At 43.9% G+C, this 23,836-nt stretch overlaps 1 protein-coding gene across 1 annotated transcript in view; it reads right to left on the bottom strand.

The window, feature by feature from the left end:
* The window catches only part of FBXL7 (F-box and leucine rich repeat protein 7), a 375,066-nt gene that overhangs the window by 326,728 nt on the left and 24,502 nt on the right, over positions 1-23,836 (bottom strand). The window lies entirely within an intron of this gene.

Below are 23,836 nucleotides of genomic sequence, written 5' to 3'. Positions count from 1 at the left end.
GACTGAATAAAGCAGACATCCTCTCTAATGTGGGTGGGCCTCATCCAATCAGTTGAAGGCCAGCTTAGACTAAAAAGGCTAACCTTCCAGTAAGGGAGAACTCCTCCTGCCTGACTCCTTGAGCTGGGGCTCTGTTCTTTCTTGACTTTGGATTTGAAATGAAACATTGGCTCTTTTGTGGTCTTGAGCTCGCTAGTATTCACTGGAACCACACCCATGTCCTCCTGGATCTCCAGTTTGTGGACTATACATCTCGGGACTTGTCAGCCTCCATAACTGTGTAAGCCTGTACAGACCTATATACACACACAGAGATGTATGTACATACACACGGAGACACATCCTATTGGTTCTGTTTCTCTGGAGAAGACTGAGTGATACGACATGACAGGGAGACACATGACCACATTTTCCCCTTGTCTCCTTTTAGAATATTATCACCAAACCATAAGCTCGTTTCCCTGAAAGAGGATGAAGGTTTCCTTCCATTTGAATATTACCTTTCCCCAGCTTCACGTTTTTACTGGAAAAACATGGTGTCACATAGAAACAGTCTAGGTTTCAATAAATATTTTCTTCATGGAAACTTGACAAACTTTTCTTAAGCACAAGCTAATCATATTTTTATGGCATGGAAAAATCATATCAGAAAGACAGGAAAATGCAGCCAACTGCCATTCACTTTGGTGGAAAAGATCATATGCCTTTTTTTCTCCCTACTATAGGAAAATCTACTATTTTTATTACTGTTATTTTAATAGCAGCATATTGGAAACATCGACAAATGCTTAGTTTTATTTGCTTTTCCAAAGTTGTATCTTTATTTCAAAAAGAACCCCCACACAAATACAATCATAGCATTTTTCTTCTGCTTTCAAAGACTTACAATGCTTTCTTTTTTATATAAAGACCACAGAACTGTTCCCAGGCCTTTCAATACGAGCTGTGCATCTTTACTACAGGAGCCAAGAGAACAAACCTTGCAACACTGGAATGTATTTCAGGCATACTGTGCACTGAATTGCATCCTCATTCATAAAACGCTCACTAAACGGACTTCTGGGGGTTTGCTGTCAGAACCTCTATGAAAGCCATTTGGTACCATGGATACTGGGCCATAGTCAAACGAGGAGGAGGGAGGAGGCGCCTGATTGGCTCAGCTGGTGGCACATGCGACTCTTGATCTCAGGGTCATGAGTTCGAGTCCTACGTTGGGCGCTGAGGTGACTTACAAGAAAAACAAAACAACAACAAAAAACGAACTAAGAGGACGGAAGAAAGTGACACAGCGGCTCACCAGTTAACTGAAATGGCGATCAAGATACATTTTCCTTTACCAAACTGCCTTCAGGGTTTTGTGTTTTTTTTTCATTTCTTTTTTGCTTCTTGCTCTGATACTAAGAGTATGCAGCTATTTATTACTTATGCATTCAATAAATCTCATGAACCCTGCTATTCCCTTTCAGCATCCTCTTTGAGAAAATCTAGAGTGAGGTTCACTAAGTATACCATGTGTGTGCACGCACACACACACACACACACAGATACTGACATCACAACTGTCTAATCCACTAGACTGAGGCTGCAAATTATTTTTAGAAGTTAGAGGCAGAATTTAAGAATGACCATTTATACTGAAATGGCAAAACAATCAAACAAAAAACACAACACACAACTGTTCCCTTGTTTTACATTAATATAACAAAAATGCACATTGTGGCTTTTTTTATAATGGAGGAAAGAGGGGGAAGTACACAGGAATCTTGTATATACTAAGAACCGTTTATTAGGAAGAATATTATATCCCAACTTTTAATAAAGAAAAGTTAGTTGGTAACTCAATGGTTCAACATACACTGGAAAGAATGAGGGGAGGGGGGGAAAGCCACTCACAATTCATCTGTTAAATGTGCTGACCGGGATGAACAGCTGCCAATGACGGCACTAACGGGGCTTTATACGAAGTGACTTTATTTATTTTAAGTGCTGAGACTGGACATTTTAAAGCATGATGAGACACTCAGACACAGAGTGACTGGATGTAACCACCCATTTTTATTTTAAATATTTAGAAAGTAAAGGCCCAACTCTGGGACTTGACATATTTCAAGAGTACTTCAGCCCAGAACTTCCTTTTATGAGGCATCAAGCCTTCCCAAGCCCAAATAATTCCCTAAGTACCTTAGATCCATTTTGCACAAGCAAGGAAGGATCAGTTTGAAAGTGTAACATTCTGCTTGCCAAAACATCAGCCGGACAGGAACGTTCAAAGGTGCAAGTTCAAGTGCAGACTTCTGATTCCATACAGGAGCTGGAGAGCACGCTCTTGAGGCAAGCTGCGGAAGCCAGGAGCAAGAGGAAAGGGGGCACGATGTCCTATAAAGAGAACTTGGCTTCTTCAAGGGTTGTTTCAAACAGGAGAGTGAGAAATACTTGCAATAAACAGCTAGAAGCGACTTACACTGGATGTCCTTTATTGCTAAAGCGGCTTTAGCGACTCCAGTTGTCACAGCCAACAGGAACTCAACCAAATGTCAGAAGGCTTTGTCTAAGAAGAGTTTAGCACAGAAAATAAACGGAAGGCTGCTCTCTGCTCTCCTTGCAAGATCTGATGCCTAAACAAAGCACAGTTAATACGATGAGGTGTATTTTCGTCCCTGCTGTTCTCGTGCCTACAATGAAGTTCTCTTTGGTCAAGCAAACGTTAGCCCAACTCTGGGCCATACACGCCGCGGGTTCTGAAGATGCAGGGATGAATAAATCATTATCAATGAAAAACCATTTGGCATTTTTAGAAAATCCAGCCATCCCACTCCTAGGAAGATATGCCTCGGAAATACCTCTGCAGCCAAGGACACAGAAAGCCTTGTTCCCAATGGCCTGAAACCAAAACCACCAAACGCCATTCAGCAGGAGAAAGGCGACTAACTGATGCCATATTCCCCAACCATCCTCTTTAACACTGAAAATCATCACTGCTTATCAGGGGCCCCGACCCCTTTCATGCCTTACTTTCATGCATAACAATTATTAACATATAATAGATGAATATTAGGACAATTTACATTGTTTAGCATCTGTGTCTGTACCCGAAACAAGTTCCATGGGGCAAGGATTTTTTTCTTTTTTTTGAGGGCGAGGATTTTGACCTTGTTTTATTTACTGCTGTGTCTGTCCACGGAGCCTAGAATGGCATGGGGCACATGGGAGGAATCTGATAAATATACGTGGAAGGGGGAGGGGAAGGAGGGAAACGGACAGGGAGAGAGGAGCTGAGGAAAGAATAGAGGGAGAGAAGCTGGAGGGAGCAAGACAGACAAGAAATTACTCTGAAACAGTGAAAATGAAATAACTGAAATACAGCTACGGGCTTCGACGGGCGCGATTCTCCTGACAATGACGCCGATTGCAAAAAACCAGATGGAAAGGAATACACAGAGTAGAATTCCATTTACATTCAATTCCAAACAGGCAAAACTCATCTTCCGATACAGACATCAGTCGAAGAACTGGAAGGAGCATAACACAGGTGTGATCAACACAAAAGCTGATGCGGACGTCATGGCACTGCCAAGGGCACTGCCGAGGGCACAGGGAGGACCAGACACGTGCTGGAGCACCGCATGCCTTCAGCTGGACTGTGAGTTTACACGTCATTATTATTGCCCATCCTTCATACGTGTAGTAAGCATGCTTACGAGTTTCATAATTAATATGAAAACAGCAAGTCACTTGAGCCAACTGCCTGGTGAGAAAGTCCAACCTGACGAGAGAGGGCTCCAGCAGCGTGGGATGAGGTCTTGGACGCAGGAGCAAGCATGGGTTAGGGAGCAGCAGGTGGTGGTCAGCCGGCAGCCCTGTGTGGGTTTACAGGCTTCCTCTCAGAGTGGCAAAGGGCCTGGTCTCCAATGGTCACTCGATTTATATGTTTTTAAACCTGTAGTTCGTGTAAGAGAAGCCTCTTCAATAATTGTTTATCCTATCTTAACAAAGAAATCTCGCCCAGCTTCAGAATTGGGGAGGTGAAAGACCTCGAGGAAATACTTCATGAGGTATTACTAGGGTCACCTGGGGAGGAACTGTTAAGAATCAATGCTCTGTAATTGCAGGAACTAATCTGGTCTGCTGTACGTTCATTCAGTATTTATTCAGAAACCGTTACTGAGTAGTAGCAACGTGCAAGGTATCTGCTAGGTAAGATGTCCGATGAGCTTCTATACTAGTGGTAAGACACGTATACAACAAACATACCGTATGTGCTGGTGCCGGGAATACCCTCAAACCACGAAGAGGACTGTGCCTGATGAGTTCTGCATGAAGCAACAAGAGAAAATAAGCAGTTCATTCTTACAACAAGAAAAAAAAAGTGCATTGCCGAATGCTGCCTTGCCTTATGTTATTTGGCATTGAGTCTAATTCTTACCATCAATGTAAACAGCAATCACTCACACCTCCAGGTCTTTTATTGCCAAAGGGATAGCAGAGATGTTGCAAATCTTTCCAATCTTTGCCTTAACTCCACTAATCTTTCTCTTTTTTTTCTTTTTGACAGATGTTTGCTTCACCAAATTCTAGGTCCATTTTGACCAATTAGGAACTTGGCAAAATCACTCTTTTGTCCTTTGCCCATGGGGTGTGTGTAAAACTATCCCACAGAATAATGAAAGGAGTCTTCTAGAAGAGATTTCTGGATCCCTTTTAGGGACAAGTACTTAGGGCAAGTCACTTCAGTCCTCCGATGCCGCTGTTTCACTTACAAAGAGTACACATCCAGGGACCTTGTATGAAATATACCTGCACCTCCATATATACACGTGCAGATGGAATTTCTATCGCACTGACATGGTTCAATGTCAACACCATGACTCTTGAGTCTTCCAACGGTCGTGTTGTGCATACATGACCCACAGCCCCTTCACAATCTCACATTAGATTAAACTGAATGACAACAGGTTGACGGGTTTCCAGTTGTTTGGGACATGTGCCTTCTCTCAGCAACACTTTCTGTCTTCTGAATGTGTCTTTAATTTCGATCTTTTATCTTCCCATGCATTCTCCTTCTCCAAACACAACTTGCTTTTTACGGCGTATCTGAACAAGCAAACACACGACTACTAGAGCACGAGTACAACTACTACTAATAATGGCTCACAACGATCGAGCACTTAGCATGTGCTAAGCACTGTCCTGAATGCTTTACCTGTATTAACTCATTAAATTCACAGAACAACCCAAGGGAAGTTAAGTACCTTGTGGAGATGGCACTCTGCGTGGAGGACCCAGAATTTGAATCCAGACGGTTCAGCTCTAAGGCGCATGCTCCTAACCCAACCCACCTTTATAAATGCCAGAGATGTGGATGCTTTCCTGTGTGCACGTGTACACACACACACACACACACACACACACAATTTGATTTACGGCTGAAACTATAAAGGATAAAAAAGCAACCTCCGTATAAGAGAGAGGAAAATAATTCTCTATAAAATAAATCTGACTTGGACACCATTCAATGTGGGTTTAAATCTAAATACCCAAAGGGTCTCCTATGTGCCCCCACCTACAAAGAGGTGCCACAGCTTGGGTAGTGATGAGCAGAGCCAGTTTACTTAGGAGCCTTGGGTTTATTTTTGGAATCCAGATGCAAGGAACAAGGTATTTCCATATTCAGTCCCTTGGGCATAGCAAGCTGGGTACTTAGAAACCACATATGCCATTTAGAGTCAAACCCAGCCTGGCACCTGTGTGGTTCCCTTGGCCGGCTCCCCTTGGCCTGGCAGCAATAAATAACAGGGCGTGAGCCAGAATCCGTGCTCTGTGTTCTAAAGGGAAGTGAAGATTTATCCTCTTGGAAAGTAAAAGAAAAACCAGCCCAACCTTTTCTGGCTCGTGAAGGCTAGAGCCGAGGCTAATGCCGTTAATAAGATGTTCATTCTGCAAAATATCCCACTGTGAGGTTTCTCCCTTGCTTTTCTTTTTTCACTTTTAAATTTAGAAAATTTTGGCAAAAACACTTGCCCTTTTAAGCATTTTGAAGTGCCCAGGCCAGTGGCATTAATTACGTTCACAATGTTGTGCAACTATTCCCTACACTTGTCATCACCCCAAACAGAAGCCCTGTCCCCATAAAATAGTAACTTCCCATCTCCCCCTTCACCCAGCCCTGGTCACCCCGAATCCACCTTCTGCCTCCAGGAGGTCATTTGTCTTAGCGACTTCATGAGAGTGGAATCATACAATATTTGTCCGTTGTGTCACGTGATGTTCAGTTTTTATGTGACTCTCTTCCTAGCACGATGAACCTCCGGCATTACAGGATGGCAAGAGTGCAAGGGGAGCTGGGGTCCTTCCCAGAGCCACCCACTGCCTGTCTTCTGCCTCAGGCATCCCTGCATGGCCAGTGATCAGACAGGGAAAGCACATCCGAATGGCTAGTCCCCCAAGCTGAGAAAGGCTCTCAAGCCCCTCCCCATCAACTACCTCTCCTTCCGGCCACATCACTCTGGATAGCGCATGCCCGACTCTTGTGTTCAAGGCACTAACACAGTAGCTCATATACAGTAAGATGAGGTTCTTTTTTCTGAAAAGGGGTAATCAGGGTCATTCTAAGACCTTCATATGCCTTACGCATCTTACTTTTAGAAGTGTTATCCTATAGGATATCAACCTAAAATAACCCACAGCTCACTTTAATTATGTAGAACTCCAAGTTGAATTGCATTGTAAGTTGCTATGATATATTTCAAAGACAATGAAACCCTTATTAATTCTAACGTTATAGTCTCATTTCTATATCTAACAAGTTTGTAGGGCTTAGGAACTATGCCGATAAAGCCTAATAAATAAAAAAGTCCCTGTGCACGAATGACAAAATATCTTCTTTCAGGCAGAGTTAAGGAGCGGGTTACTTCAGCCACTTCTCATTTTGATTATTGGTTCTGGCCTTAAAATATCCCTTCAAAGTTGAGAAGAGTTGAGTCCCACACAGCTTTAGCTCCAAAGAAAAGGGATGCTGACTGTTCCTTCATATCATCAAGGTTGGGAAAATTCTAAAACATAATTAACACATACACCTTGCTTCCTTTCTCATTTGCCATGGTAAAAGAGATACCAATATTCTTAGCTTATAACTTATCAAGGATTTTTTCCCAAACTAGGCACAGTCATGAATGCAGAAGGTAGAGAGGAATCTAAAAATTTGACTGAATGAAATATTAAAGTCTTGTTCCAAGCATTTAGATGTTAATATATGTTGTAACAAAGATACACATAGTATTTACTACCCTTTCTATCCACTATCCTTGATTCATCCCAATTCTAGCATGATGGTTAATCTTATATGTGTCAAAAACTTGGCTTGTCACAGGATGTCCCGATACCTGGTTAAATATTATTTCTGGGTGTGTCCATGAGAGTATTTCTGGAAGAGAGTTGCAACTGGATTGATAGACTGAGTAAAAACGGTGACCCTCCCCAATGTGGGTGGGCATCGTCCAACCATTTGGGGGCCTGAAGAGAACAAAAATGTGGACCTGGGACATCAGCCTTCTGCCCTCAGAAAGGTACTTCTACTCCTGGCTCTCCTGGATCTCAGGCCTTCGGACTCAGACTGAATTATACCAGTGTTTTTGGTTCTCCATCTTGCTGACTGCACACCTGGGAACTTCCCAGCCTCTATAATTCTGTGAGCCAATTCCTCATAATAAGTCACATTACATTACATATCCTATTATAAAAATGAGGTGTAATCTCTAGGTGTATTAGGTTTTCCAGAGAAACAGAAACCATAGAATACACATATAAATATTTAAAATTTTGGTAAAACACACGGAACATAAAATTTTCCATATATTACATATACATAGCTTAGTATTGGTTCTGCTTCTCTGGAGAACCTTAGCTCATACACCTAGAGGTTACGCCTTATATCAGGTAAAAAGGAAGCTCTCTTTCTGTGGGCACTGCTGTGTGTCCATCCATCTGTCCTTCTCTGCTAACCAATCTCCGATTTTATTCAAGTACCCAGGAGAGAGCCCTTATCCCAGGGCTGTGACACGCTCTGACCAATGAACTGTAAAGAAAGCAGGGGAGGGGCCCGGTTCTGGGAATAGCATTTTCTTCCTGATAAAAAGGGGCACAGGAAGAAATTTCCTTTCCTAATTCTGCCTCCTGAACACAACCCTGTGTGACAGCAAGTGTGTCTGTGGCAAAGGACCGAGATCATGAGGAGCCCTCTACCCTCAAGCAGGCCGCCATTGGGCCACTAAGCCAATCCCAGCAGCCGCCCAACTGGGGATGCCCGGTGAGCTGCCCACAGCAGCGCCTGTGGGGTAAAGACTCTGGAGTCAGACCGTCGTCACTTGAGGCTGGAGGTAGCCTAACTGCTACACAGCTGTCAGCTTTGACTTCTCCTTCCCACATGGGCCACACCATTCAACAGGTGTCCCTTGGCTGTGTCTCCAGGCCGACAACACAGGCCTTTGATAAAGTGAAGATGTGGTTTTTGTGCTTTCACTGGATGTTTTGTGGGGCGTGTGTATGTGTGTGTGCATATATGTGTTAACTTTAAGAAGGACTAGTGATATTTTGGTGATTCTAAGTTAAATTTGGCTGAACGGAAAGCAGAGGAGTGGCACCCTTCCGAGCAAGAATATGAGGAAAATATCTTTTGAAAATGCCTTCACTGCCCAGTCACTTTGAGGCGTATCTATTCTAGGGGAAAATGAGCAAACAATACTTGTTTTCACTGAGGATTACAGATTTCACATTTCACACTGTGACTCTGTTTTGTTTTGGATTTTTTTTTTTTTTTTTTTTTTTTTTTGGCAAAGGTACTTAATTGCTTGAACTCGCCTTTCAGGAATGCCCACTAGGCACAGGTATTTGCTCGCTTACCTATCCTGTAGCAACGCCTCCATCCGACAGATGAGCAAGGCGGGCAATGTGTGCCGGCCACCTCCTTCTGCGGTGAGAGCCTTAGCGCAAAGGCAGCCTGGGGCCGCAGGAGTTCTATCGGGTTTAGGAATTCTAAACCAGCGTTCTGCTTCTAAACCGCGTTCTAAACCTGGACACGGCACAGATGAGCTGGGGGCGTGCGCGCCCGCCGATGGGATCCACTCCTGCGGGGTGGGGCCCGAGGTTCTGCGTTTCCCGCGAGCTGCTGGGTGGGGCTGACGCGGCGGGTGTGCAGAGCGCGGCTGGATCTCCAGGCTCTCCGAGAGCAGCGCGTGGCAGACGGCTTTCCAAGCGCAACGCTTTGAGTGCCATGTTTTTCATCAAACTACCCAACTTCTCTTATTCTCCGTTTTCTCATCCAACAAAAGGCTTCAAGGAACACCCTTGCCCTCATTGGGCTGTTACGAAGTTTAGTGAGAGAAAACATTTCAGTGCATTTCCGACGCGTGGCGGATACGGAGCACTCACAACGGGTAGAGATGGTGACCACTCACCAAAGCCCAAGTGTTACTGAGGATTTACAAATTCACAAACGAATCAGACAGGGATCCGCGTCAGTTGGAATACCATGGGGTGGCAGAACGAGAAGACTGCAGACTTTGCATTTCACTCTGCCATCCTGGGGCAGATGTTTTGCAGGGGTGCCCGTCCACACCCACCCATCGCTCTTCCAACCTATTCTCAGGATGGGAACCAGGTGGCTCTCGGAACCAGGTCCACCCACAGCAGAGTGGCCATCAAGGGGGTCTGGGATGGATACCTAAGAGGCAGAAATGCTTGCTTCAGAAGCAAGACTATCAATTTGATGTCTCCCCCAGGAACCTAATTGGAACGTGACTTTCCCCTGTTTTTCCCTGTGCCTCAGTTGTTCAGCGGCCCCAGATCTTGGATGTGGATGATAATGGGGACTGAACAGTGAAGATGAACAGAGAGGAGGAAGGATGAGACTCTCACGTGGATGATGGAAGAGACAGAGCCTGAGAACAGGGGCAGAGGGACAGGACAGACAGAGACAAGTGTACCAGCCTCCTGGCTGCTGATAGGTTTCTCTTCTTGGCTCAAGTCCTGCACTTGTATTCTGCATAATTACCCTGTGTCCTTTTTTTCATTTGCTTTGGCTAACTGGTGGGGAGTTCTGGTACCTACAACTAAATAGTGCATACCTAAGAAACTTAAGTTCCCAATTAATCACTATAAGCCTCAGTTTCCTCCTCTGTAAAGTGGGAGCTTAGTCATTTGTTCAAGATTTATCGAGGGTCTACCATTTGCCAAGCACTAGCTAGATAGTGGGGAAAGCAACGGTTGGGAATTCCAGAAACTATCCCTACCTTTGTGGAGTTTACAGTAGAGGATGTTAAGCCTTAACAGATAAATCAATCATAAGAATAAACAAAATTACAAGTGGGGTAAGTGTTACAACTAAGGAAGGACATGATATGATGAAAACACATGCAAGGCTTAGAGGAAGTCTGAGAGAGAACCTGAGAAGACAGTAACAAGGCAAAGAGGGAAAAGGAAAGCTTTCCGGGCAAAGAGCATCACTTTCAGTCTCCAAAGAAAAGAAACATGCAAATGTGGCTGAAGACAGACAAGTGGGGTGTGGGGAGGGGTGGGTGCTGCAGGGAGAAAGGAAACCAATATGAGATGAAGCTGAAAAAGAGCTAGGGGTCAAAACACCGGGGGGCTGGGTGTGCCCCGATGAGTGTATTAATCGTTATTCTAAGATATGGATTCCAAGATCAATGATTAGTCTTCAGTAGAGAGGGAAGGTCATTTCTCACTGGCCACAGTGCAGAGGATGTCCTGAAGGGGGCGGGAGTGATGTGGGTACAGCAGGTAGGAGGCTGCCTCAGTGGTCCAGGCCAGAGGACCAGACAGAGAGACAAAAATCCTGAGTGTGACTTAAGAGGTACAGAAGCGAGATGTCTGACATCACCAAGATGAGACAGACATTCTAGCTGAGCAGTCCGCGGAGTGTGGGTGTGGACTGGTCGGAATGTCTAGACCAGAGACACAAATGTGTGAGTCAATGAGACCAACCTGTGGTCTTAATGGAAGACACGGGCATGCATGAGTCGTCTGCGGAGGGAGAGATGACGGTGTGGGGAGGAGTGAGGGCCTGGAGGAGCACCGGTGGGTAGACACTGGAACAGATGGGGATGGGCCACGGGGGAGGCAGAGGCAGGACCGGGAGGCTGCTGTGTCATGGACGGAGGACGCAAGTGTTTCCACTGGGACAGGAGGAAGCGGCCAACAGGGTTCATCAAATGACAAGACAGCTAACAGAATTAACTTGGATAATAAACAAAACCTGGAGGACGACCTAGGCAGTGTGCCTGGGGAAGAAAAGGCAATTGCCGTGATGAGTGGCTCCCAGATTTCGTGAGCATGAAACTCGGTAATCCATGCATCGAGTACCTGACAAGGGGAAAGCTTCCAACAGATGGAAACAACACTTTCTTCCCTTTTGAGTTACTTTAGGTCTGTAAATTCCTCCAAGAATCAGGGATACCTTGAAATAGGCAAGAGGATATGAGGATGATATGAATACTGAGAAACAGGAAGGGGTGAGACTTTTTGGAGCAAAAGAAACGAGGATGTATGCTGGAGGGGTCAGCGCAGACTGAATCGGATTCCCACGCTTCCTCCAGCGCCGCCTGGGACCGAAGCGGGGACCCCAGGCACTGCATTCACACACAGACGGACAGGTGCATGTGTGAAAATAGAACACCACCTTCCACTCCAGAGAAACAACACATAGGCATAAAATGAATTTCCTTAGAGAAACCCTGCATACTTTTTTCCATGGCTCAAGATTTATCCCCTATCAAAAAAATAAGTTAAAATTATCTTAGGGACTGGATAAAGATCCATCGAAAGCCCAGCTGGGAGCACGGGTCTCCACTCTGTCACTACAACACAGCATGACACCGAGCAACCATTTAACTATTCAGGGCAATGGTTTACTCTTGTGCTTGCTAAAATCCCTTCCAAGTTCAAGAGAGTAAAATTCTTGTTCTTGATAATATCCCCTATAATGCATATAGGACAGACCCCTAGTGTTACTACCAGTTGTAGAATTATGCAGAAGTAATGCACCGTTCCCGTGCTTTGTCCGGAGAAGCTTGCAGGGCACGGAGGCTTTCTGCCTTGAAAGGGAAGCTATTCAAATGTTGGTGCCTAACAGCTAAAGAAAAGGGTTCCATGGAAACACAGATGCTCCCGGGTCAAGTACATGTTCTGAGAAAGCGAGGGACATGCAAATGAACACAAACTAATGGACCAAACCCTATAGCAGCAGTGCTTTCTCTAATCAAGCCTTTGTCCCGCTGTAACGTGACAATTCTGCGGCAGGGCTCAGCACAACACGAACATCAGGAGATGAAAGGCGGGGGCTTCCTGGTAAGAGCTTTTCTGCCTCATTCTCCCAATCCAAAAAAGTGGATGTTCATTTTACTTAAAATTGGCAGAAAATAATAACTCCCACCCTGTTTTGTATGGCCAAAAGCCCAGATTTAAATTTTAACATTTGCTCATATGCTACCGTTTAAGTCTTGAACTGATGCAGCTGCTCGCGAGGGGAGGTCAGAAATGACGGGTGGGCGCCCCTCGAGTCAGGGTCCAGGTGACGCGGGAGGTGACGGGGTCTCGCCCCCCATGGGCAGTGCCTGGAGTGGAGGGGCGGGGCATTTTTGGGGAAGAGTCCGGGAGAATCTGGGTCACTGAGAAGGGATCTGGACGTGTTTTTACATGTTCACGAGTTGCAGAAACAAAATGGTTTAAAGCGGTTTGATGGCAAAGTCGACAAGACAGTTTGCAGGGAGCCCCGGGGCCTCCCCCCGGCCGCTGGGCAGCTTGGCCAGGAAGTTATTCGGGGTCTGTGGGTCGCATCTCAGCTTCTGTGCAAGGAGGCTGACGCAGCCTCAAGGCCTCCAAGGCTCCCGGCTGGCCTCGACAGCGTGCTCCAGAGTCCCATCTCTTTAGTCTGTTTTTATTTGGCAAAATCCAGATCGCCATGGGCTCGGTGCCACCGACAGCACCATGTCCGGCACCAGAGCCCATGAAAGGCGTCCCAGAAGCCATCTGTGACATGGTTTGATCCCAGGCCACCTCCCAACGGCTTCGCGATGTAAATGAGTTTTCCAAGCCTCCTTCAAGGGAAAATAAAAATACTTCAAGTTGCTTTTGAAAAGTCCTGCCAAGCTTCTAGGCTTACATCTTTTGAGGACATTTTTTATTTAGAGCACCCCTGAGAGGTGGAAAGAAAAGTGTAATCTGGGGGAATGTTTCTATTTCGACAAATTTAGCCAATGTTCCCTAGGACAAGAGATCTTCAGAAAACATTCCCTCCTCGGCCCTTGCACAGAAACTCCTGCTGGGCACAGGTTCCTGCCCGAATCTCTGCAGACACATTACATGCAGCAGCCCTGCTTCTAGAAGCGTCCTGCTCTGCCCTCCCTGGCTACCCAGCTTCTGTCCCCTGCACCCTACCTGTAACGACCAACTCTCTGGTTTTCTGAACCTTCTCACACAGGGACCACCCCAGCAGCTAACAGACATGGAAGCAGCAATAGCGTGGTTAGAGCAACACCCAGCAAATGCTTTCTGGAAAGGGCCAGGAGGGCCCTTATAAAACAAGAGAGGAAGCACATTTCCACATCTTATAAAAAAGAAGAGATACTTACAAAAACAAGAAACACATTTCCAGTCTTTTATACATGAAATCCAAAATACAATAATAATAACTGAGTGCAATCATAGAATACTAGCCTACTAATGAGAGTTTGGAAGTATTTGGGGGAGCACGGGGATACCGTTTCCTTAACTGGAGTTCAAATTTTCTATCATCGACTCCATGGTAATAATCATCCATAAAAACCATCCTTAGGTCCAGCACTTGCAAAGGCAGGCAGCTGGCAGGATTTGGCCCCCATGCTGTAGTTTACGGATTCGGGCTGGTTGAGCACAAGCTTGAGATTTTGGCTAAGCTTGGGTTAAATACTGATTGTACAACTTACTTGCTACCTTCTGACTTCACTTCTCTAACACATAATTTTTTCCTCTTTATAAAGGGACCAAAAAGATACCCGTAAGCATTCCACAAACTAATGACTAGCATTTGTCAAACTCCTACTATGTCCTAGAAATTCTTTTTTTTTTTTTTCGAAAAAGAGAGAGAGAGTGATGGGGGGAAGGGGAGGGGCAGAGAGAGAGGGAGGAAGAGAATCTTAAGCAGGCTCCATGCAGTGCGGAGCCCAATGTGGGGCTTAATCTCACAGCCCTGAGATCATGACCTGAGCCAAAACCGAGAGTTGGACGCGTAACCAACTAAGCCACCCACGTGTCCCATGTCTTGGAAATTATTCTATGTGCTATGTGTCTCCCAAGTATTAATTCATTTAGTGATCAGAACAAAATGGTACAAGGTAGGTACAGTTCTTATACCCACTTTATAGGTGAGGAGACGAAGAACAGAGAAAATAGGCAAAATGCCCATGGTAACCCACCTACGTGCCAACATAGCCAGTGGGAAAGCACTCTTCACCACTAGGACTTGTGAGCCCTGTTTGATGAATGTTGGCTATTATTGCTTTTATTTTTGTTAGTGAGGTAAGTCAATGAAGTAATTAGGATGAATTTTTAATATATATTCCAGAACAAAGGCATCAAAACAAGTTTTGTCCCTCAAAGGTGTTCACCTTTGGAGACTTTCTGCCTTCCAAATAAAGCGTCATTGTTCAAAATGTTCTTGGTTCTACCCTTCAAACAAGTTCATTAACTCCAGAGGGCATTCAGTCTCATAACACTGTTACTCCTAATTTCCCTTTCTAAATTATAAGCTAATATATCAGTTAATGAAATATTAGACTGCCTCATTAGGTAGTCTATTGTTGACTTAGTGAAAGAAGAAATCCTAGCATCTTTTCATGGTTAAATAGGAAACTAAAATGCCAATCTAGGATCTTTCCCAATTTGTCAGTGTCTGTCACCCTGACCCACTTACCGAGAGCATCCCCACACCCACCCTTCTGTGGGTGGTGTGGGCAGCCCGGGACAGAGAACTTGCTCACGTGCCCTGATTTCACCCCTCTCCGGGGAAGGTCATCAGAAACACATGGCTGCCCACTGATCTGTGAGCCGGCCCCAGACATTTGAGGCTCCTCCTCTCCTCCCCTGTCCTTGGAATGTGGGTTCCACTTGCCTTTCTCACTCCCAGAAGCTGTTCCAAGGACACAGCCCTGAGATGGTGCGTGGAGTTGAGAACACCTACAGGGTGTACCTGACTGAGCCCATTAGGACCTCTTTTAAGATTTGACTTAAGATACACTTTTAGGATTTGGTGGGCAGGTGGGCAGGGGATCCACTTGGCTTGCTGCTGCCCAGGACAAGCCTCGCATGCAAATTCCTTCTGGTTATTAAAACTGCCACTTACCCACCGGGAGTGGCTGCCTCTTTCTTAGGTCTCTCCCAGTCCTCTGAGAACAGGGGCTGGTTTCAGATTTCACCTGGGAAGCTCTGGAGAGACTTGAAAAGCAACACTCCCCACTTTGCTGCTGCCCGGCCAGTCCTTCACTCATTTCTCGTGGATTTCCACTCTGCACACCCTTTGCTGGAAGCTGCCAGCATTCCTCCCCAAACACCAGCTAAGTGCCTGTCAATCCTTAGGAGCTAAAATGAAGGGGAATATTTCCCAAGAGGTAATCCATTTTCTTCATTTCCTTTAAACATGCATCCCCAGGGTGCAAACATCACAAGCTGAACAGAAGTCACAGGGTAGCAGAGGCAAAGCTTCTGGGAAGGAGCTCATAAGCCAAGCCCTCGAGGTCCACATCAAGGTACCACTCCCTTCTGACAATCTCAGACACCCTCTGGAATTTTGAATGCAAAACGACATCTCTCAAACTGAGATCTCTGATCTAAATCTCTCCTCCAAGTCAAAGGCACATCCATTCTGCTAGGCCATGCCCACTGGGAACATCCACCTGGATTCGCCACTGTTGCAACAAGCTTGATGTGTCAACTACAGTGTGTTCACAGAGCTTCTTTCTTCTGTCTTTCAACTTGATTCATGACCATAGCTTCACACCACAAGCCCCTGTCCACTGCATCCCTCCTTCCCTGCCCCTCCACCCCGTGCAATTCGCAATGCCTCCTCCTACCTAAAATATACATGGATCCAAGAGAAAGATAATGCAAACCAAAGCTGTGAGCCTTATATGTACTTTCAAATATTCTAGAAGCAATATTTAAAAAGCTAAAAAAGGTAAAATTAATTTTCACATATTTCATTTAATGCAATATATCTACAGTGTTATGCTGTCAAAATGTAATCAATATGAAATGTTAAGGACATAGTTATATTTTTTTCATACGAAGTTCTCAAAATCCAGTGTTTATTTTCCACTTACAGCAGGTCTTAATTCAAACTAGTGAAACATGTCCACCATAGAGGTCAGTGCCGGACAATACAGATCCAAACCCTACCCGACATTCAAGGATCAGCTCGATTCCTTCCACTCTGCAAGATCCCTCTAGCTCCTACAGGCCTAGTGGATCGTTCCCTTCTTTGAATTGCCATCATGCTGATAACCAATACGCTCTGTTGGACAGTTTTTTCTCTGTATTTCGTGACTACAAGTTTTATCTCATATCCAGACTCCAAACATAGTAAGAACAGTATTTATTTTATCCCTGGAGTATCTATCATGATGCCAAATATAACCATTCAATAAATACGTATTAATTGTCAGTGAGGAATCAATAAAATATGTCAGTAGTAAATAAAGGGGGAAATTGAGGGGGAATCATTAAAAATCGAAAGAAGCAAAAACATAGTAACCTTCAGTTGAAAAACATGACAATCCATCTGAAAATATACTGTTACCCTTCCACAGTGCTATTACTGAATTTAATCTGTATCTGTGTGTAAGTGTCAAATAATGGCATATTAAAACTGTGCCTGCAGTCCTCACCAAATATGAGGCAATAACCCTGGAGAAAAACGAGAGATGATAAATGAAAAGGCACGATGGGCTGAAGCTCTTTCTCACCCGGCCTCGGGGGTTCCCTGATTGCTCGGTAAGGCCATCACTGGAGTCCCGTATCCAGGAGGGGCTGTGTGTCTTGGTCATGCTGAACTCCCAGCCCCTGTGGCCTCCAGTCTCATAATTCCATTGCCCCTGATTCTTCTTTCTAAATTACAAACTAATATCTGCTAATAGAACTGTAGACCACTCACAAAATAGTCTACTGCTAAGTGAGGAAAAGAAGAGCCAGCGAAGTGTCTGACACAGGGCCCATTCTCAGTAAAGGTTTGGGGACTAGACTCGTAATGAATAGGGTTGGTGCCTGACCCATGATGATGACGGCAGGTGTGATGGGAAACATGGGGGCAGTGTGAGCAGAGAGCACAGTGTAAAGAGAAATAATCTTGAGTTTTCCTAATGGTTCTAAAGGTCGTCCCATGGATCAGAAAGAGCAGAACGGGGAGATACCAACTGTACCTACAAAAGGTGTACAGATTATAAGAGCTGGGTCTCCAGGAAGATCCTTTCCTTCCTCCTCTGAATAAATCTCAATAGTCTTTCAAAGGAAGGTGTTGGTAGACTTTATCTGGGCACACTAAAGGAGATACATAATGGCACCCTGAACCAAAAATTTAACAAATAAGAAATAAGATGGGCTTAAACGAATGAGGGCACGTGAAGGTGAAGTTCACATGCTTCACAGCCGAAGGCAAACTGCTGGGTAATTAACAGGACACTATGCTGTGCTCTTTAGCAATAAAGAGACACAATGAATGTTTAAGACTAGAAGTAACCCCCAGCAGGGCCATTTAATTTCCCTACTCACGAGCAAATTCTGTATCCACATCCAACTCTGAAATTCATCATAAACATAAGCCCAGTTTCAAAACTTAAAGTAAATATAACGTATCTTTCTTTCTTTTCTGTTTTTTAGTGGCATTTAAGGTCTATGTGGAGGGATGGTACGTGTGCGTGTGTGCGCATGTGTGCGTGTGCATGTGTATGTGTGGGTGTGCACGTGTGTTTTGCAGATGTTACACCAAAAAATGTCCGAGCTGGCATTATCACATGTCTTCATGACATACTAAATATTAGAAGCAACTGCAAAAACCAATGAAAACATTAATTGTCAAAAATGGGCTTATGAAATTATTAATTCTTAAAAGGACACTTTGTCACATATAAGCACTTAAGTGGTTTTTGGGTGAGTGCTCATCTGGGGTTCCCTTGACCTACTAAAACAGGCGAGAAGAACGGATGACTAAGCAAGGGCAGTCTAATTGCTGACAGAGGACAGAGCAAATGCAAATCTGGCAGACCCAGTACATGTATTTCCTAGTCCCATTTCATTTTGAGAAGCATTTCAGAACAGCTGGGAGACTTTAGAAGAAAGAGATATCCCATCTACGGCTCATTGGCCCGACAGCCCTTCCCACTGAGCTTGACCCTGCTTCCTTGGTTCCCCTTCTGTGCACGGGACTGAGAACTACACTCTGCTTGTCAAACGCCCACTGACCCACTAGTGCTTTCTCCCCACACGTTTCCAGTTTCATGAAGGTACAGACCTGACTGAATAATGGAGCCCTTGCTAGGCTAGTCTTAAAAGCAGGAAATGTGCTTTATTCACCAGTGTATCCCCAATGCCTAGCTTGAAGCCTGTTATATATTAGAAACAGCATATATGGTTATTGGACCAAACTGGGATTGCTGATTTTCTTTGGGAAACGCTGGAAGAAAGTGACTCTCTTCCAAGGCCAACTCCCCTCTGTATCATTCACAAATAGACATCCATTAAACCTATATTTAGACTTTTACTGCTCAGGAACCTCAAATTTTTCTTCAGTGTGAAAAGGGCACCTGGGAGATCCCCCCACTCACTGAGCTGATGCTCAGATCTGTTCCAGTTCAGGAAACCAGTTCTTCCATATTCTGAAAGCAAATCACCAGTTCTATTTGTACAAAGGGGCATAAAAATCATGGGGGCAATACCGTTAAACAGAGTGATCTTGTTCATGTGTTAGTGTACCTTATGATTTAAAAGCAGAAAAGGAATTTGCAGTTTGGAACCTTAAGATTTGTCTCAATCAACATATGCACAAGGTCATACGGATTCTGAAGTCTCTCTCTCTGCTCCATGTCCACGAATGTCACTAAGGGTCATTTATGATTCAGGAAGTGTAAAATTAGGAGTTTGGAATTTCTGGCTCTTCACAAATGTTGAAATTGTTCCAGAAGAATGATAGCTCTATATCTGAGTGTATGGACTATATGATCATATGCCCCCTAGCAGGTGATTGCAGTAATTATATTGGGAAAAATATTAAATTATGGAATGTGCTGAAATTGCGACTAAGAATAATTTCTCATTGCAAGGCTGTGGAAGAACGTTCATCACAAAGTCTTATGGGTGACAGCAGAAAAGTCTCCTATACCTTCTGGACCTCCATTTGTTAATCACAGAAATTGGGTTAATCAAGAAAATGCATAGGTGTGCACATACTCACTTCATGCCATGGAGGTATATGAAAAGCAAATGAAAAAATCTGCATGAAAGTCATTTGGAAATATATAAAGAATCATACTGTTATTAACTAAAGATAGATATTTAAAAGAATTGCTATTTTTTCTTTTTGAATATATATATATATATATACATATATATATACACACACACACACACACACACACACACACACACACAAGGAATTAAGTATAATGATGCATTGATCCTGACGTGTTAATTCAATTGTATGACTCTTAAAGAGTACGATCTGTCAACTAATGAGCCCTCATTTAGAGAAAGATCTCTTGGAACTTATAGGGAACAATAAACCAGCATATATTATTGTGCAAAAAAAAAAAAGGGAAAGAAAGAAAAAGAAAGCTCCCTCTAAAGAGTATATATAGCACGCTGCCCTCTATGTAAGTAAGAAAGGAAAAAGACTTTCCTACACACACTTACTCTATAAAAAGAAACAGAGGACGGGTAAACTAGAAAGGAATGAAAATGGTTTCCTGCAGGTATGAGTGGGAGCAGGGGGAGGGGATAAGGGAATGGGGATAGGGTCAATGCTTCTCTCACTGTGCCTTTTTATATATACAGTTTAAACTTATGAATCATATAACTATTTCCCATATTCGAACACACAATTAAATTTGGGGAAAAAAATGAAAAAAAAAATAAAACCCTCTAAATCTGAATACAAACTGTATTGGATGGGATACTGGTACTGAGATCATGTAAGAGAATGCCTTTATTCCTAAGAGATTCTCACTGGAGTATGTGGGAGTGAGGGGTCATTATATCTGTGATGTATTTGCAAATGGTTCAGCCAAAGGAAATATATGCAGGTTCATACTCACATGTGGGCACATGAGTGTGTAGGCTCACGCACACATGCACACACAGGAAGAAAGAGAGTAAATGAGATAAAAATCTTACAACTCGATGAACCCTAAGGAAGGTACCTTGTACCTCCAATCTTTTTCTCCTACCACTGAACATAATTACACCCGGGTCCTGGGAGAGCTGCTGAGGGCTGGCTGGCCTCCCTGGCAATGGGTTAGAGGGACAGGGGATCAAAGAAGCAGGAAGGAGATTACCCCTTGGGAGGTGAGACTGGGTTGCACAAACTTTTAGTCTAGGAGGAAACACTGGGACTTAGTCCTATACGGTTGAAACAAACCAGTAAGTCTTCCTACGGATCAGATTCCAAGAAGTAAGGCAGCTCAGTAAAAGGTAAAAGCAAATTTAAAATTTTGATTGACAGGAGCAAATTGCCCTATAACAGCACTATACAACCAATCAGTGAAATGTAGTTTGGGCATTTTATTTTTAAAAGGGCTCCTTCAGTTAAACAAAGATTTGTTTGGCAAATAATCAAGTCAAAAAAATGGGCAGAAGACATGAAGAGACACTTCTCCAAAGAAGACATATGAATGGCTAACAGACACATGAAAAATGTTCAACATCATTAGCCATCAGGGAAACTCAAACCAAAACCACATTGAGATACCACCTTACACCAGTTAGAATGACAAAAATTAACAAGGTAAGAAATAACAAATGTTGGAGAGGATGTGGAGGAAGAGGAATCCTCTCCTACCATTAGTGGGAATGCAAGTTGGTACAGCCACGTTGGAAAACAGTATGGAGGTACCTCCAAAAGTTAAAAATAGAGCTACCCTATGACCTAGCAATTGCACTACTGGGTATTTACCCCAAAGATACAGACGTAGTGAAGAGAAGGGCCATATGCACCCCTATGTTCATAACAGCAATGCCCACAATAGCCAAACTGTGGAAGGAGCCGAGAAACCCTTCAACAGACGAATGGATAAAGAAGATGTGGTCCATACCTACAATAGAATATTACTTAGCTATCAGAAAGGATGAATACCCACCATTTGCATCAACATGGATGGAACTGGAGGGGATTATGCTAAGTAGAGAAAGACAATTACCATATGGTTTCACTTATATGTGGAATATATATATGATATATATATCATATATATATTCGGAACAGTATGGAGGACATTAGGAGAAGGAAGGGGAAAATGAAGGGCGGGGATCAGAGGGGGAGACAAACCATGAAAGACTATGGACTCCAGGAAACAAACTGAGGGTTTCAGAAGGGAGAGGGGCAGGGGATGGGTTAGCCCGGTGATGGGTATTATGGAGGGCACATATTGCATGGTGCACTGGGTGTTACACACAAACAATGACTCATGGAACACTCCATCAAAAACTAATGAAGTACTGTATGGTGACTAACATAACATAATAAAAAAAATTTTTTGTTTGGAAGGGCAAAAGAGAAAGTGAACATTGACCCTGATTCATGAGTGTTTTAATGTCATCATTCCCGTCAATTAAGGCAAAGTGTTCTATCTGGACTTTTCATCTCCCCCAAACTGGTTCTCCCATGGTCTACTCCAGTGACTACTGCCAAACCAAGCCGAGTGCACTATTCGCATATTAGTCCAGGAAAACAAAATGGTTTATCACGTCATTCTGAAAAAGAAAATCAGAGTTTCACCCAACTCTGCATTTACTGAGGACTCCTAAATGGAATAAAATGAAGGATTCTTATTAGGAACCATGTTGCTTATTTTTAAAACAAACTTAAAAAAGAATAACTTTGAGTTATATGCAGAAGGCCAATGTTTTGTAAAGTAATCAAAATACTATTTACATAGTATTCTTTGATTCGCCAAAGAAAGCCTAGGAGATGTATGTTGGAAAAATGACCTCCTTTCAGGAACGCACCAAGACAGGCTGATGAACCACAAGAGAAACTTCAGCCCACCCCCTCATAAACCACTGGTACAGACTGTCCAACGAAATCTCTCTCCCAGGACACCCAGCTCCTCAAGTCGGCCTGCCTCCTCCACAGACGCTTGTACTGAAGAGAAACGAATCGCAGCCCACATGGTAAGCTCACAGATGACTCACCCTCAACTTAAAAAGAGGTAGCGAGTAAACAAAACACTGTGTAGACTGGCAAGAATTACGCGGGTCAGGAAAGCCCTTCTGTGAAATCCAAGGAGATTTCCTGACATCCTTGCTCTGAACGTCATGCTTTGGGTCGGTGAGAAGACACTGGAAAGTTGAGTCCCATTGTAAAAGCTGTGCTATTTCGCTCCCTATTTACAGCCTTACTCACCCGAGCGTCTGGTTAGATGTGGTTGCCGTCGGTCGCCAGAGCTCAACCCTACAAAAGCAAGCTGAGACGCCGTGGACGTCTTCTGCTATTGGGCATCATGAGGGAGGGCCGTTACATTTTTACTGCCATTAGAATAAATGGTTCACAAGAGAAAGACGCTTCAGCTATTAAAATAAGTGAGGGGGAAAAAAGCCCAGGTATAGAAGTATGTTTTATGTGAAACGCTCAGCAGAACATCTGCAAATCATTTTAGTTCTGTAAGCTAATAAAAAGTGTGCGCGCTTTTTCCTTCTGTTTATCCTCTAGAATTTTCTCTTCTGTCTACCACTCATAAGAATACGTTTTCATTTTCTTCTCCATCCACATTTTTTTACTGGCTCCTCTAATATACGCTGTCTCTAAATCTGTACGGAGGAATTATCCTAACAGGCTTTCTGAGTTCGTGTAAACCCGCAAGTAAGCAAACAAAATGACTCCCCCCACATTGGAGTTGGAATCATACCAACACAATGTCACTGGCCCACTGCTCCCCACCGGCCCCTCCAAGTGCACATTGGCCTGTGTGGGGCCTTTCATAATCAGAGTAGATGCATTTAAATAGATTTAAATAGCGGGCTCTGCCAGGATGCATGGAAGAGAGAGTATCAGGTTCCCTGAGCACATTTGCCATTAATATTCTGAGCTCGCGAATGCCAGTAATTTCTTGAAAACTTGACTTTCAATGTCAACTTGAATCTGCTGATTTCTGTCCTATGATTTAGCACAAACCAATTATTCTACCTCCTCCACTCCTATCAATGCAATTATGCTACACAAGACACAAGAGGGGGTTATGGCATCTTCAGTTGACCCCCTGAAGATACTAGCCTTCACTTGAATTTTCTAAGAATAACAAACCCACTGAAAAGCACCATCGGGGCTATTTCTTCTCCTTCTTAGCTGATGAAGAATAGTAGAACATTACTCGCAACATAGCTTCCTTCTAAAAGAAAACCATGTTCTCAGAAATAAGTAGGATCAAGAATTTTTTCCTGCAGATAGTTACAGCCCTCAAACTGTTTTTCAATGTATATAACTGGCACAGTGAATAAGCAGGACTCACAAGGTGTCATTTCTTCTGGGCCTCCTCTGCCCCGTTAGCGTATATTCAGTTGGGGGGGAGGGGGGTGTTCCCCTGTTCCCGGA

Source organism: Ursus arctos, unplaced genomic scaffold (genome assembly GCF_023065955.2).
Source record: "Ursus arctos isolate Adak ecotype North America unplaced genomic scaffold, UrsArc2.0 scaffold_15, whole genome shotgun sequence".
Classification (NCBI taxonomy): domain Eukaryota; kingdom Metazoa; phylum Chordata; class Mammalia; order Carnivora; family Ursidae; genus Ursus; species Ursus arctos.
Note: the sequence above shows the minus strand (reverse complement) of the source record. Positions and strands in the feature narration are given on the sequence as shown.